The sequence below is a fragment of the Schistocerca cancellata genome, chromosome 2 (genome assembly GCF_023864275.1).
Source record: "Schistocerca cancellata isolate TAMUIC-IGC-003103 chromosome 2, iqSchCanc2.1, whole genome shotgun sequence".
In the NCBI taxonomy this organism is placed as follows: domain Eukaryota; kingdom Metazoa; phylum Arthropoda; class Insecta; order Orthoptera; family Acrididae; genus Schistocerca; species Schistocerca cancellata.
In genome coordinates, this window is record NC_064627.1 from 533,350,046 (window position 1) to 533,365,825 (window position 15,780).

Below are 15,780 nucleotides of genomic sequence, written 5' to 3' on the forward strand. Positions count from 1 at the left end.
CATTGAAAGGCAGCCTGCGTTGCGCTAAAAAATGTTGTGAGTCAGTTTAGTGATGATCAGAGTAAGTAAAAAGAAAACGGTCTGAGTAAATTGAGTTTTTCACAGCTGTTTGAAAATCAAATAACGTAAGATGTTTTCCATCACAGTCATGCTTAATTTTTCAAAGGCGTCGTTGCACCCTCTATCAGTGTGCTACGATACGGTGGTGCGGGGATTTCAATGCCTACCAGGGGAAAGCTAAAATTAAGAACTTCAATTTATTTTTCTGCGGTGATCACTAAAACCTTCTGAGTACTCGTCGCATTATTTTTGCTGTGCATTCTGTAGATGTAACAGGGCTCGTAAAATGTGGACATGAGCTCAGAAAGCATTACTAAATAAAGGGCTGGCCCGAGTGGCCGAGCGGTTCTAGGTGCTACAGTCTGCAATCGCGCGACCGCTACGGTCCCAGGTTCGAATTCTGCCTCGGGCATGGATGTGTGTGATGTCCTTAGGTTAGTTAGGTTTAAGTAGTTCTAAGTTCTAGGGGACTGATGACCTCAGAAGTTAAGTGCCATAGTGCTCAGAGCCATTTGAACCATTTGAACTAAATAAAAGAAGCACCAGAAAAATGAGAAACATGCTACACCTACAAGAGAAACGTTCAACTTGTAAACAGTTAATACTTTGTTCTGTTGAACTTCCGTGGAATAAATGAGCTATAAAACAAAACAATACTAAACACGTATTTATTTCAGTTCATCATTTCGATTGAACATAAAAACGCAGTAAGCTTTCTTACCGCGCTCCATACGCTAACCGAACGTGAGGAGCCCTAGTAGGTGGCAGAATGGTTAGTGCCCTCGACATACACTTCGCAGTGGTTTTCAGAGCACAGGTGCTACTGTTGATGTAGATGTAACCATAGCGTGGCCACTGCATGCAGACACTCGGCTTTGTGGGGCACGTATTTTTGTTTTACAGCCTTGGTGTAAACAGCTGCGCTATGGTCGTGAGAGGAAGCGGCTGCTACCGTTAAATCAGGCTGTTAAACAGGCAAATCAAATACCGCGTATTTGTAATGCGGTTGCTAAAATGGCACATGTGTCGAAAAGTGGGGTTTTATGTTGTGCTGCAGGACTTGCTGCGCTAATGTTGATACCACTGTTCGATTTTGAAATTTATTCAACTCAGTTCAGAAAAATTTGAAACATTTTGTAGAAACGGAAAACAGTATCGTAACTGATCATTTCCTTTTATTAATTTAGTAGCTAGACCTCGGGGAAGATCAGTTTGGATTCCGTAGAAATGTTGGAACACGTGAGGCAATACTGACCCTACGACTTTTCTTAGAAGCTAGATTAAGGAAAGGCAAACCAACGTTTCTAGCACTTGTAGACTTAGATAAAGCTTTTGACAATGTTAAGTGGAATACTCTTTTTCAAATTCTGAAGGTGGCAGGGGTAAAATACAGGGAGCGAAAGGCTATTTACAATCTGTACAGAAACCAGATGGCAGTTATAAGAGTCGAGGGACATGAAAGGGAAGCAGTGGTTGGGAAGGGAGTGAGACAGGGTTGTAGCCTCTCCCCGATGTTATTCAATCTGTATATTGAGCAAGCAGTAAAGGAAATAAAAGAAAAGTTCGGAGTAGGTATAAAAATCCATGGACAAGAAATAAAAAATTTGAGGTTCGCCGACGACATTGTAATTCTGTCAGAGACAGCGAAGGACTCGGAAGAGCAGTTGAACGGAATGGACAGTGTCTTGAAAGGAGGGTATAAGATGAACATCAACAAAAGCAAAACGAGGATAATGGAATGTAGTCGAATTAAGTCGGGCGATGCTGAGGGTATTAGATTAGGAAATGAGACACTTAAAGTAGTGAAGGAGTTTTGCTATTCGGGGAGCAAAATAACTGATGATGGTCGAAGTAGAGACGATATAAAATGTAGACTGGCAATGGCAAGGAAAGCGTTTCTGAAAAAGAAAAATTCGTTAACATCGAGTATAGATTTAAGTGTCAGGAAGTCGTTTCTGAAAGTATTTGTACGGACTGTAGTCACGTATGGAAGTGAAACATGGATGATAAATAGTCTGGACAAGAAGAGAATAGAAGCTTTCGAAATGTGGTGCTACAGACGAATGCAGAAGATTAGATGGGTAGATCACATAACTAATGAGGAGGTATTGAATAGAACTGGGGACAAGAGGCGTTTGTGGGACAACTTGACTAGAAGAAGGGATCGGTTGGAAGGACATGTTCTGAGACATCAAGGGATCACCAATTTAGTATTGAAGGGCAGCGTGGAGGGTAAAAATCGTAGAGGGTGACCAAGGGATGAATACACTAAGCAGATTCAGAAGGATGTAGGCTGCAGAAGGTACTGGGAGATGAAGAAGCTTGCACAGGATAGAGTAGCATGGAGACCTGCATCTAACCAGTCTCAGGACTGAAGACCACAACAACAACAACAACAACCATATGAGAGCTGTAATGTTTGCAGAAACTGTTCACTTGTGAAGGCTTTCCGAACTTTCTCTGACAATCAGTTGCTACAGCGTGAACCTGACTTTCATTGAAAAATTTCGGCAGTTGTTGACGGGATATTTTCTGAGTATTTTGATATGAGGGGTCTGTCGTCTCCGTTAGTTCTTTACAGGGTAATTTAATTTCATTTGATTTCTTTTACCTGCGAAATAATGACTTTATGCAAAGTGTGTCTTCTTTGGAATCAAATTTGTTGACGACAATGTACAACAAGGCTGCATTCCCTACTGTTCGGTCTCCTTCGGGTTTGGTATCAGAGCAGTGGTGGTTGTACAGCTATCTGCCTTATTTTTGGAAAGAATAGGAGATTGGCAAGTTACACTACGCAATGATTTATGAAAAGTTATTAACACTGGTGAAACTTATTATTGTAATAGCAACTAAACAGTATAGTTGTTAATTTCGTTAGCGATGTACCCAGTAGATTAACGTCTGAATAATAGTAAAACAAATTTCAAGAGTAAATTAATTTTAAAGTATTATTTCAATTAATGCAGACCTGGCTTGATTAAATGAAAATTTTGCTCTTATATGTGAACGATGTTTGTTCGATTACCTGGCAGTTCCACATCCCGCTCCTCACTCACTGCCTTCTGGTGGTAGCAGAGTCTGGTTCCCAGGGCGCAGCGAAAATAATTATAGTCACCATTCACAAGTTAACTTTACTTTAGTTAAGGTTTTAATTTGTTATCTGCAGAGTCTATTTCTTTATGTGCGTCGTTATCAGCTATGCTACCAAGAGGCGTCCTGAGTTTCTTATTTAAAAAAGAATCATTTCGAAAATGAGTTGTGAATACATGATCAGCCAGGACTAGGCAACATTGCTGAACTATGTGCTCAGTTGAGTGGATTTGGGCTGTCTGATGTAGGCCACTGTGAACAGTGCTGACGAGATAAGTGTTGCTCTACGTGTTTTTACTCTCTGGTGTGCAGAAAAATGTTGACTTCCTGGAGTGTAGCAATCCATAGCAGGCTTAGATTATCCGTGTGAAGGTTTGAATCAGTCATTGGTGGAACCCAATTCAGTACTTAAAGTCAGTCAACACCAGTAAGGAATAGACTTCCGGAATCGACGTATTCCAGAATATAGTTATGCAACTACAAGACAAACTCAGTACCTTAGAATGGAGGGACACCTCGTTTGAAAATGAGAGAAACCTCATTTTTGAATGGATGTACAAGAGAAGTTGGTAGCAAGCCGAGGGAAGGGTTGTGCTGAGGTACATGAACAATTTGCTAAGTTACCCAATCTTTTGGGCCATTTTTCAAGGTATTAGTGGAGGATATAGTTAGATTTCTATGGTTCTCTGTTCAGTTAGAACATGGTGCAGATGCTCTTAAGGCTGGTCGTTCCATGATTGTTCAGATCACATGTCCGTTAACTCATGGTTACTTAAGTAGGATGGTTGGAATAATTTTGCGTAATACAGGCACTTTGAAGGAGAAATTATCTAGTCCGGTTAGGAACGTACTTGCGAGTCAGAATTTCTTTCTTGTGCGGTCCGATACGAAACGCTTGTGCAGTAAATTGAGCAAATCTGAACCGCCATTGGGGCACTTAGTTTACTGGTAATCGAGACGGAAATCGTAAACAATATTTTGAAAAGAACGAGACTCGAAGATCGTTCATATATACTATTCTCTGAGTGACCTAGTACTTTTATGACCTTACTAAAGTTGTGACGAGCAGTGGGAATATCAACTTAGGTTAGTAAAAAACGTGATTTATAGGATCCCGTAGGCCAGTCCGGTTTTAGAAACCGGTGTATAAGCAAACTAAATGAAAGTACGACCCCTTCCAATAGGAAATGCTGTCATTGTGCAGCCAGGGAATTTTCCCTGCGAGTGTCCAACTGAACGAGGAAAAGTTCAAAACAGATGACTCCAAGGAAACAAGCGCTCTTACGGGACTCGGTAAGATTGTCTGACGCGAGTAATGAGTGTAATGGACAGGGACACTACGAATGTAGTGTGTGGACATTAAGTTGGGGAATGAGGGTCTCACGGGGAGCGTGCAAGGGATAAGGCCCTGCAGTTGCGCTATCGTCTGTGCCCTCGGTGGCGCAGATGGATAGAGCGTCTGCCATGTAAGCAGGATATCCCGAGTTCGAGTCTCCGTCAGGGCACACATTTTCCACTGTCCCCGTTGATGTATATCAACGCCTGTCGGCAGCGTAGGGTCTTGATTTACTTATCATTTCATAGTACAACCCTGTCTCACTTCCTTCCCATTCACTGCATCCTTTTCATGCATCTCGACTCTTATAACTGTCGTCTGGTTGCTGTACAAGTTTATATCGCCTTCCGCTCCCTGTAATTTGCCGCTGCTACCTTTTCTTTTGCATTTCAAAGACAGTATTGAAACCAAAATTATCTAAACTTTCTCTTAGTCTACAAATGTTATAAACATAGGTTTGGCTTTCCTTTACATATCTTCTAAGATAAGCCGTAGTGTCAATAATGCCTCGCTTGTTTCTGCATTTCTCCAGATTCTAAAATGATCTTCCCCGAGGCCGGAGTCTAACAGTTTTACCATTCTTCTGTAAAGAATCTATAATAGTGTTTTGCAACCTTGACATATTAAACTAGTGGTTTAGTAATACACAGACATGTCAGCAACTACTTCCTTTGGAATCCTTGTATTCCTCTTGAAGTCTGAACGTAAATCACCTGCCTCACACATCTTGCACATAGAATGCAAGAATTTTCTCATGACTGGCACTCCGAAGGCTATCAATAGTTACGACAGAATGTCGTCTACTGCTTAGTGGGGCCTTGTTTCGGCTTACACCATTCTGTGTTCTCGCAGTGTCAAGTCTCTCATCTCATTTTCATCTACGTACTCTTCCGTTTCCTTAATACTGCCATAAAGTACAGTTCCCTCTTACAGACCCTCTATACATTCCATGCACCTTTCAACTTTCTCTACTTTGCTTGGGTCTGGTTTTCCATCGGAGCTATTGACTCATATGCAGCTGCTTCTCTTTCCTTCTAAGACCTCTTTAGTTTTCTTGTAGGCGGTATCTGTCCTTCCCCTAGTGAAATATACTTCTAAATCCTTACAGTTTTCCTCTAGTCATTCCTGCTTAACAATTCTGAATTTTCCTGTCAATCTCATTTTTTATTTCCTGTTTTATCCAAATATATCTACTAGGTCTTGTATTTTTAGCTATTTGATCCTCTTTGCCTTTGCTATTTCATCTCGCTAAGTTCCCTTTTCGTTTTCTACTGTATTTCTTTCCCCTTTGCTAGTCAACTGTTGCCGACTTCTCCCTCTGAAACTCTCAACAACCTCTGGTTCTTTCAACTTATACAGGTCCCATCTGCTTCATTTTCTACATTTTTGCACTTTCTTCCGTTTTAATGTACATCTCATAACCAATAAAATGTGGCCATAGTCCTCATCCGCTTCTAGAAATGTGTTACAACTTAAAAATCTATGCCCAAAAATCTGTCTTTCCATTGTATTAGCAGTTTGAAAACGTTCGGTGTCTGCAGGTCTCTTCCAAGTATACAACCTTCTTTCATGATTCTTAAACTACGCTATATGCAAAATTTTATCAGGTGACTTCCTCTTTCATTTCTTTCTCCTTGTTCATATTAATCTACCATTTTTCATTCTCTTCCTTTTCGCACTAGAGTTCCACATCACCACTAAATTTTCGTCTCCCTTAACTATCTGAAAAAATTTTTTATCTCATTATACGTTTCTTCAATCTCTTCATCATCTGCGAATCTTGTTGGGAAATAAACTTGTACTACTGTAGTGAATGTGAGATAGGGGTCTATATTGTCTACGATAACGCATACATTACGTTGTTTATTGTAGCTTACCCGCATTCCTATTTTTTCATGCAGTATTAATCCAAATCTTGCATTTCCAGTACTTGATTCTGTATTTACAGTCTTGTAGTCTCCTGACCTGAAGCCTTGTTTTTCCTGCCGCCTAGCTTCACTCCCACTGTATCTAACTCCAATCAACCCGTTTCCTTTTCTAAATATTCTAACCTACCTGCCCGATTATGGGTTGTAACATTCCCCGTTCTGATCCGTAGAACAACATTTTTACCTCTCCTGAAGACGATTTTCTCCTGAGAAGTTTCCACCCGTATGTCTGAAGGTGGGACTATTTTACCCAAAAGGATACCATCTTCATTTAACCGCACAGTAAAGCCACATGGGCTCGGAAAGAAATTTCGGCAGTATTTCTCCCTTGCTTTCAGCCATTCGCAGTCCCAGAACAGCAAAGCTGTGTTGTTACAAGGCCAGATCACTCAGTCTTTCCGACTGTGGCCCCTGCAGCTGCTGATAAGGCTGCTGCCCCTCCTCAGGCAACACACATTTGTGTGGCCACACAACAGATACTTGTCCGTTGTGGATGCACCTACGGTAGGGCTATCTAAAGCACCAAACCCACCCCACTGATGGAGAGGTCCATGAATCATGCAAGGATTAATTAACTTATATGGATTTAAAATTCTTTTCAATTTAGTTTTCTCTGTATTGTGGACTACTGCAATCGAATTGTCTGGCCTTTATCCCAATAGCAGGAGGTTATTATAGAATATCTGTGTCAAATTATGGTGAAAATTAAAACATTAAATCTTCAATCAGCTCTTTATTCAATCTTCATTTTGGTCTCATACTCGTTTCTTGAAAATTACATAGAAAATTGTATAAGCGTGTGTTATTGTGATTCATGGATTGACATCGTTACACTCATGTTACGGACTACATGAAAGTTTGAAGTATGTTACTTTTTTCCGAATTCTCTACCACTGTTTGCTCTAAATGGTAGTAATGTGACCAGTTATTATTGTACTTTTGTGATATAAGTAATTCTATGATTCAGGTTGTGTATGCTTAAAGTTCGTAGCGTCATACCATCGTTATGTAGCACCAATAGTTAATAGTTGAGCCTGACTGCTTATAGCAGCCATTCCGTAAGTGTTATAATTTAATAGATCACACCCACGAGCCAATTCGAATACCCGCCCACCGTTGCTGCGCGCTCAGAAAGCGTTGCCGGCCGCAACTGCTGCGTGGGCACAACGTAGCCGCTTCGGCGGGGCTGCTTTCTGGGGCGGCCTCAATTCCTGTCTGGCGGCCAACAAGCTAACATCGGAGAGACAACCTGCACTGCACGGCCACACCTTGTTTCACATGTCGACCTGGCGTGAAGTGGGAACCATCAGTGAATCCTCCAGCCACAATATGAATCAGGGATGTGGCCTCATCTGTTTTGTCCGGATTGTATGCGATGTTCAACTGATTAGAAAGTTGTAGCGGCAAGCTTCACTTGGTTACTGGCACTGTTCGCTACTCACACAGCCGGTCGCTGTGGCCGAGCGGTTCTAGGCGCTTCTGTCCGGAACCGCGCTGCTGCTACGGTCGCAGGTTCGAATCCTGCCTCGGGCATGAATGTGTGTGATGTCCTTAAGTTAGTTAGGTTTAAGTAGTTCTAAGTCCCGGGGACTGATGACCTCACATGTTAAGTCCCATAGCGCTCAGAGCCATTTGACCATTTTTTGCTAATCACATAAGGTGGATTTTTTCAGTGCAGACGCTTCCGATTTATTAGTAATTGACATTAAAAGACATGTGCTATCTTGTGTGGCCTGTGGCTTTGTTCAAGGAGGTTTATCAGATACCTTTATGGTTTTGTTAGGATTATTGTGTATTTTACCGGGCTCTTTTACTCAGACGTGTAAAATCACGATTCTTATTGAGCCGATTTGAAGCTTATTTGCTGTAACTGCTAGCTTGAAATTAAAACTATGTGGGAGTTTTTTACAATGCTGTTGCTCTTGGAAAATGTGGATGTTAGGCTACTTCTTTTAATTTTGTTCTAGCTCTGACCCTGTTTAAAAGCTTTAAAAACTTTGTTGGCCAACCATGTAAGCAATTTAATTTTTGTAAACTGACAACCTTAATGTGCTGCTGAGCTCAAAAGCCAAATCACTTACATGAAATTTAAAAGAATCGTGCATGTGTGTTTGTGTGTGTGTGTGTGTGTGTGTGTGTATATGTGTGTGTGTGTGAGAAATTGAAAAGAATCGTGCATGTGTGTTTGTGTGTGTGTGTGTGTGTGTGTATGTGTGTGTGTGTGTGTGTGTGTGTGTGTGTGCGAGAGAGAGAGAGAGAGAGAGAGAGAGAGAGAGAGAGAACCGATTTCATTCATAAGCATATAAATAAGCAAACCAATAATTTCATGCTCAGTAGACCTGGCCAGTGCTGATTATTTGAAAAGAAACGTAACTGTATAAAAAAATGTAACGTCAACCTGTATAAGAATGTAACGTCAAACGCACGAAAATTTCTCAACTGACATATGGGCCTGGTAAAATAAAGAAACTGGCAGAACCTACATTGCGCAAAGGAAAGGAGACAACCACGTGTTATGAATCTCACCTGCAAAGTGAAGTACTGACAGATACATCAACACAGCAAGGCACCTCAGCAGCTACAAAATACTGCTAGAAGCTAACTACAATTGGTCTAGGGAAACTGGCTTCATAATCTTGACACAGAATGCCAATGAAACACCTGACTCAACCTCACATTTCTGAAACTTCAATTTGGATGGAACTAATAAAAAAAATTATAGACTCTAATATGAAAATTTATTTAAACCAGTAACTTCCACGGAACAGAAAATTAACTCGGAAGATCAACCAGTAGAACACTTATCAAAAACTCGACTGTGACGAGGGTAAAGCGGACCAACAATACAACTCCACAAAAATAAAATTAAACTTTTTACTTCCTCAAATAATACGTTGTTCTTAATTTTAAAACCTTTATTATGGCTGTGTGCTATGAAACCATTGTTCTGAGTCACCATTCCTAGTCGTAACAAACCTGCAACTCACGTAGTTCCGGAAGTACGTTCATGAATTACACTCTACACTTAACGAATCCCCGCCTGTTGCACAGAGTAGCTATCTATTACTGACTGTCAAAAATTCTTCCACTCCACAGTGGATGTCTGCCATGGCAGACACAGATATTGTAGCCTAACGACTGTTTCTCTGACCAAAATTCTTCAAAAACATCATTTTTCTTAACAAGTACTAACACGTCCAATAACATCATTAAAAATGGCCATCTTACCCTTGTTATACATTGTGGTAACAGAATTGTCATTTGGTGTTCACTCTTGACTGGTTACAGGTTTTAAATGCTTGTTTTACATCCGACAAATGAAAACATTTTATTTTTGGAATGTTGTAAAAACCTCTCGAACGCAGCTCCATCTCTCCGATTATAATAATATTAAGATTAAACATCGCATGACTTTTTAAAATTTACTTCATGTTTTTATAAAGAACAAAAGCAAACTGCTTTTACTGTATAAATGCTACGTTAGTGCCTCATACATAATTCATTGACAACTCCCGATTGACAGTAAAGTATCAGGAAGAAATGAAAATTGTCTAGAATGTAACTGAGAGAAATGGATAATTTTAGGTATCTTTACATCCAACTTCCATGAACTAGCACAAACAGCTATAGCTTGTAACTAATATTGAAATTTTTTGTTTTTTTATTCCACATGGTTACTTTTTTTGCGTCATTTGTACACGCTGATAGGAATACAACTATTACAGAATTTGATGTCCTGTTTTTGAAAGTTAATACTAATTTTAAATATTATCTTATTATTGACTGTAATAACAAGTTTCAGGAAATTATAATAGTAACCGGTACGTTCCATATTAACTGTTCATGTAATTGCACTATTCATTATCATTGGTGCTAATTTGTAAGATTCCTATAGCCTTTTGTCATTCATAGAAAGTTTTTATAAGTAACTACTTATCAGAAATCCACAGACTTTGTTATTTGTCAAATAAGCATTCTGTGTAACAGTACTGAAAGTTACCTTGTACAGTCTTGTTTATTAGGAATGTTGTCCTAGATTATAAGCTGCGCTGCAATAGGCAATTATTATTATTATTATTATTATTATTATTATTATTATTATTATTATTATTATTATTATTATCAAGATTACCCCTTTATTTTGTGAATCTAGAAGCAAATCATTGCAATTCTAAAGCTTTCCTATAATAATTACAAAACTTGCTTCACTTACATATGCCCTTCAAGAGCAAGTTGAATTATACTATTTCATGTCGTGTCACAAATTTGTGAGACATTTGACTCAAATATCTGAAATGTTTCTTTACTTGTAGTAAGTCTCATGTTGAACCTTCCTGATACTCCCTGAAACTTATTGTTCAAACGTTTCAGATTTCACTAACCGACTCCAATTTCCAACCACACTGAAAGACCAGCTGCTCACCGATGTCAGATCAATGACAAAAGATTCTGTAAACTCTTACTGTGAAATTTTAGCTGGTAGTTCCATTAAAGCTTTTCGTACGTTCATTTAGGAAAGAGACAGAAGGACCAGAAAAAATGGGCATTATGAAGAAAGGTACCACTTTCGTGGTTATTATTGTATGTTTAACATCTTAAAACCACAAACATACTGTCTTTATATCACTTTTAATAACTCCTATAACTTCTTGCCGCTACGATCCATTCACGTAATAGAGCATAGTGACATTCGTAGTAGTTTCGAATGCCATTTTGCCGGGTTGTGTTAAAAATTGCTTCTACTAATTGTCACAGTTTGACATGGATGTTGCCAAACCGTGTCATCATTTACCACGTACAGAATATGCTTAAGGATAATGAATTTTTTGACCGTACGCATCAGGAAGTAGATAAAGATATTGAATGCCGTTTTTTGCAACTTGAGAAGTCTGAGCGTATTCATTTTCCTGCAGGACGATTGTATTCCCTTCACCGTTATTTCATCCCCCTCGCCCAGTACGGGCGGTCAGAGCTGGACTGTCAACGGTTCAACATTCCGCTTTTCAGCCAAGGGCGTTTTCCAACAAACATGAGAAGAAATATTATTAAGGAGAAACGTTACACATGGTTTTAGCAACATGAAATAGGATGAACTTTTGGCGTCCTTGTAAAAAAAAAGAGAAAACATTTTTTTAAATTAAAAATCAAAGTATTAACAGCTAAAAAACTAAAATATAGACATTATAAAAACACATCGCAGAAAGATGAAATTCTTCTAAGAAGAAAGGACTGCATTTTCACTTAAAATCTGAAGGAGCTACGCTGGGAAAGAAGGATTTCGAAAGGAGGTAATATGTTCCCTCGGACTGAGAAGTGTAGGTAGGAAGAATAGTGTCTCTTAAATAGGAAACTATGGAGGTGAAGGTAGACGTTGGGATGTATTGTGGGAAAACAGAAAGTGGGAAAGACAAAGGGTGCGGAGGTGTTCGGTCTGTGGGTAGGGTAGTGGTATGAAGAGGAAACGGATGGAGACGGACAGGGAGAAACAAGGAGAGGGGAGCCCTGATGGAACGTGTGATAAGTGGGCAAGATTTATTGGAAGGGATATGTCTTGGGGAGGGTCTCATTATCTGGGAGAGGGAGTCAGTTGAAGTTGCATTGGAACAGAATATCGTGCATGTAGTTGCAGGGGCGGCGGGATGTGTTTATAAAGGGGCGGCAGCATATTACGGTTTGTGATCAAGAGGGGAGACATCAGGATTATTGGAATCTAGTTTGCGGGTAGTACTGGAAATATGGAGGTGTTCGATGTAGGTGAGGGGGGGGGGGGGTCTACAGGACGAATATCTCTACCTACCTACATATCTAAATTGACACTCTGCAAAATGACACTTGAGTGCCTCGCGGAAGGTTCATCGAACCACCATCAAATAATTCGCTGTTACCCCACTCTCAAACAACACGCGGAAAACGAGCACCTATACCTTTCCGTGTCGCCTCTGATGTTATTTCATTATGACGATCGTTTCTCCCTATGTAGGTTGGCAAAAACAAGATATTTTCGCACTCGGAGGAAAACGTCGGTGATTAAATTTTCGTGAGAAGGTCCCACCGCAACGAGAAACGCGTTTATTTTGATGATATCGAGCCCAAATACTTTATCATGTCCGTCATACTCTCTCCCTGTTTCTCCGTAATACAAAACGTGCTGCCTTTCTTTGAACTTCCTCGACGTACTCCGTTAATCCTATCTGGTAAGGATCCCACACCGGGCAGTAGAGCTCCAAAAGAGGACTGACAAGCATGGTATAGGCAGTCTCTTTAGTAAATCTGTTGCATCTTTTAAGTGTTCTGCCAATAAAACACAGTCTTTGGTTCGCCTTCCCCACAGCGTTTTCTATGTGTTCTTTCCAACTTAAGCTATTCATAACTGTAATTCCTAGGTATTGAGTTGAATTTTAGTCCTTTAGGTTTGATTAAATTACCGTCTAAGTGAAGTTTAAAAGATTCCTTTTAGCACTCATGTGGATGACCTTACACTTTTCATTGTTCAAGATCAACTGCCAATCTTTGCAACATATCATTTCTAATTCGTTTTGCACTTTATTTTTATCTTCTGATTACTATTAGCCGATTAACGACAGCACCATCTGCAAACAACCTAAGACGGCTGCTCAGATTGTCTCCTAAATCGTCTGCATGGATAGGGAACAGCAGAGCGCCTGTAACACTACCTTTATGAACGGCAGATATCACTTCTGTTTTATCGATGATATTCCGTCACTTACTACGAACTGCGACCCCTCTGACAGGAAATCACGAATCCAGTTGCTTATGAGACAATAATCCACAAACACGCAATTTGATTATTAGCCGCTTGTCATGTACGGTGTCAAAAGCCTTCAAATCAAGAAATACTGAATCAATTTGAAATCACTTGTTGATGGCTCTCAATACCTCGTGTGAGTAAAGAGCTAGTTCCACAAGAACGACGTTTCCTAAACTTGTGTTGACTATCCTGTGTCAATAGACCATTCTCTTCGAGGTATTTCACGTTCGAATACAGTCCTGCTGCATATCGACGTTACAGTTTAGTGGATTACTCCTGCTCCCTTTCTTGAATATTGGTGTGCCCTGTGCAACTTTCAGTTCTTTGGATACGGACCTGTCGTCGAGCCAGTGGTTGTATGATTGTTAAGTATCGAGCTACTGTATCAGCATACTCTGAAAGGTATCTAACAGGTATGCACTCTGAATAGGAAGACTTGTTTTTAGTTAAGTAAGCCATTTATGTTCCTTCATTACTCCAAAGATATCCACCTCTAAGCTACTCATGTTAGCAGCTGTTCTTAATTCGAACTCTGGAATATTTACTTCGTCTTCCTTGATGAAGGAATTTGGGAAGGATGTGTTTAGTAAAAAAAAATGGTTCAAATGGTTCTGAGCACTATGCGACTTAACTTCTGAGGTCATCAGTCGCCTAGAACTTAGAACTAATTAAACCTAACTAACCTAAGGACATCACACACATCCATGCCCGAGGCAGGATTCGAACCTGCGACCGTAGCGGTCACGCGGTTCCAGACTGAAGCGTCGAAACCGCACGGCCACACCGGCCGGCGGATGTGTTTAGTACCTCTGCTTTAGCATCACTCTTAACGATGGTGATTCTATTGCGTCGTGCAGAGAAGGCATTGACTGGATCTTGCCGGTAGCATACTTTACGTACGACTAGAGTCTCTTTGGATTTTATACGAGGTTTCGAGCTAAAGTTTCTTGTAGAAACTATTACAATCATCTCAGAATGAAATGCGCGCTAAAATTCGAGCTTATGTAAAAGATTGGCAGTCTTGGGGATTTTGCGTTCGTTTAAAATTTGGCACGATTTTATTTTCTCTGCAACAGTGTGCCATGTGGGGTCAGCTCCGTCGTTTGTTAATTTATTTGGTATAAACTCTCAACTGTTTCAGTTCAAGCCAAATCTGCTGCACGCTTACATTATTAATTTGGAAGGAGTGGAAATTATCTCTCAGGAAGGCCTCAAGCGAATTTTCATCTGCTTTTTTGAATAGATATATTTTTTACTTATTTTTGATAGATTTGGGAGTCACGGTATTCAGTCTTGCTACGACAACCTTGTCTTCACTAGTCCCTGTATCCGTTCTGACGATTGTAGTTAGTTGAGGATTATTTGTTGCGTTCGCAACCGTTTGCTGATCGAGTGGGCTCGTGAACTAATTGCTAGAAATAATTTTCAGAGAATGCGTTTAGCACAATTTCGGGTGATGTTTTATGCGAACCTCCGGATTTCAATATGTATTTTCGTCAACATGTCGAGAGTAAACTGAAGTCAGGACCCATTATAACTGCGTGAGTCAGGCACATGTTTGAAATAATTAGACTCAAGTTTTCTTTGAACATTTTAGCAATTGTATCATCTGAGTTGGAAGGTCGATAAAAGGATACAATTATTATTTTATTCCGGTTGCTAAGAATGATCTCTACCCATACTAACTCAAAGGAACTATATGCTTCAATTTCGCTACAAGATAAATTACTTCTAATGTTAACAAACACGTCACAGCCAGTTGTATTATCGTGTCCAATCTGAACACAGTTTGACCCTTTCCAAAAGTTTCGGCTGATCTTATGTCCGGCTTTAGACGGCTTTCGGTGCCTATAACGATTTGAGCATCAGTGCCTTCTGTTAGCGTTTGTAGCTCTGGTACTTACCCAACACAGCTACGACATTTGACAACCTTTACACCGACGGTTCCCAGATCTCCGTTCTTGCTGTGTTCGACCTGCACCTTTGAGACTACTTGTCTTTCCCTGAGACACAAGTGTAGTGGGTTTAAGCATACGTTTGTATGTGATTTTGTGGTACAGCTTGGTCAGCTGAATTACATGATCTAATCTGCTAGCATTCACAAATGTGAACGCTCTCTTGCTGTGTTGTGATTGGTGTAATAACATATACTGAACGTTATTAGCGCAGATTGCTAGTAACGTGCTGCGTTCTGGTTTCATTATTGACAGATAACCGAGTTTAACCTTGTATCAATGCTAATATGCCAAGCGCCCCTTAATCAGTACAAGCTTTCGGTGTAGCCAACTATTACTCTTTAGTAATTTTATAAACTTTGCACTACTCCTTGGGTCCTGTAATTGGTCGCGTTTCCCTCCATGTTTCTGCGCAAGCAATTCAAGTTGTTTATGACGGTCCAAATGGTTTGGACCGATCAATGACGGATGAAGGAAACTGCACAATGCAATAACCGTATTTGTAATGTTTCGATGACAAAGGAGAACGATTCGGCCCCTTGGCCTTGGATTATTATGGAATAAGTTATGTACATAACATTTGTGTTAAAGTTATTGTGTTTAAAGGTTTGTTAAAGTGCCTCGTGTAATTTGCTTACCATT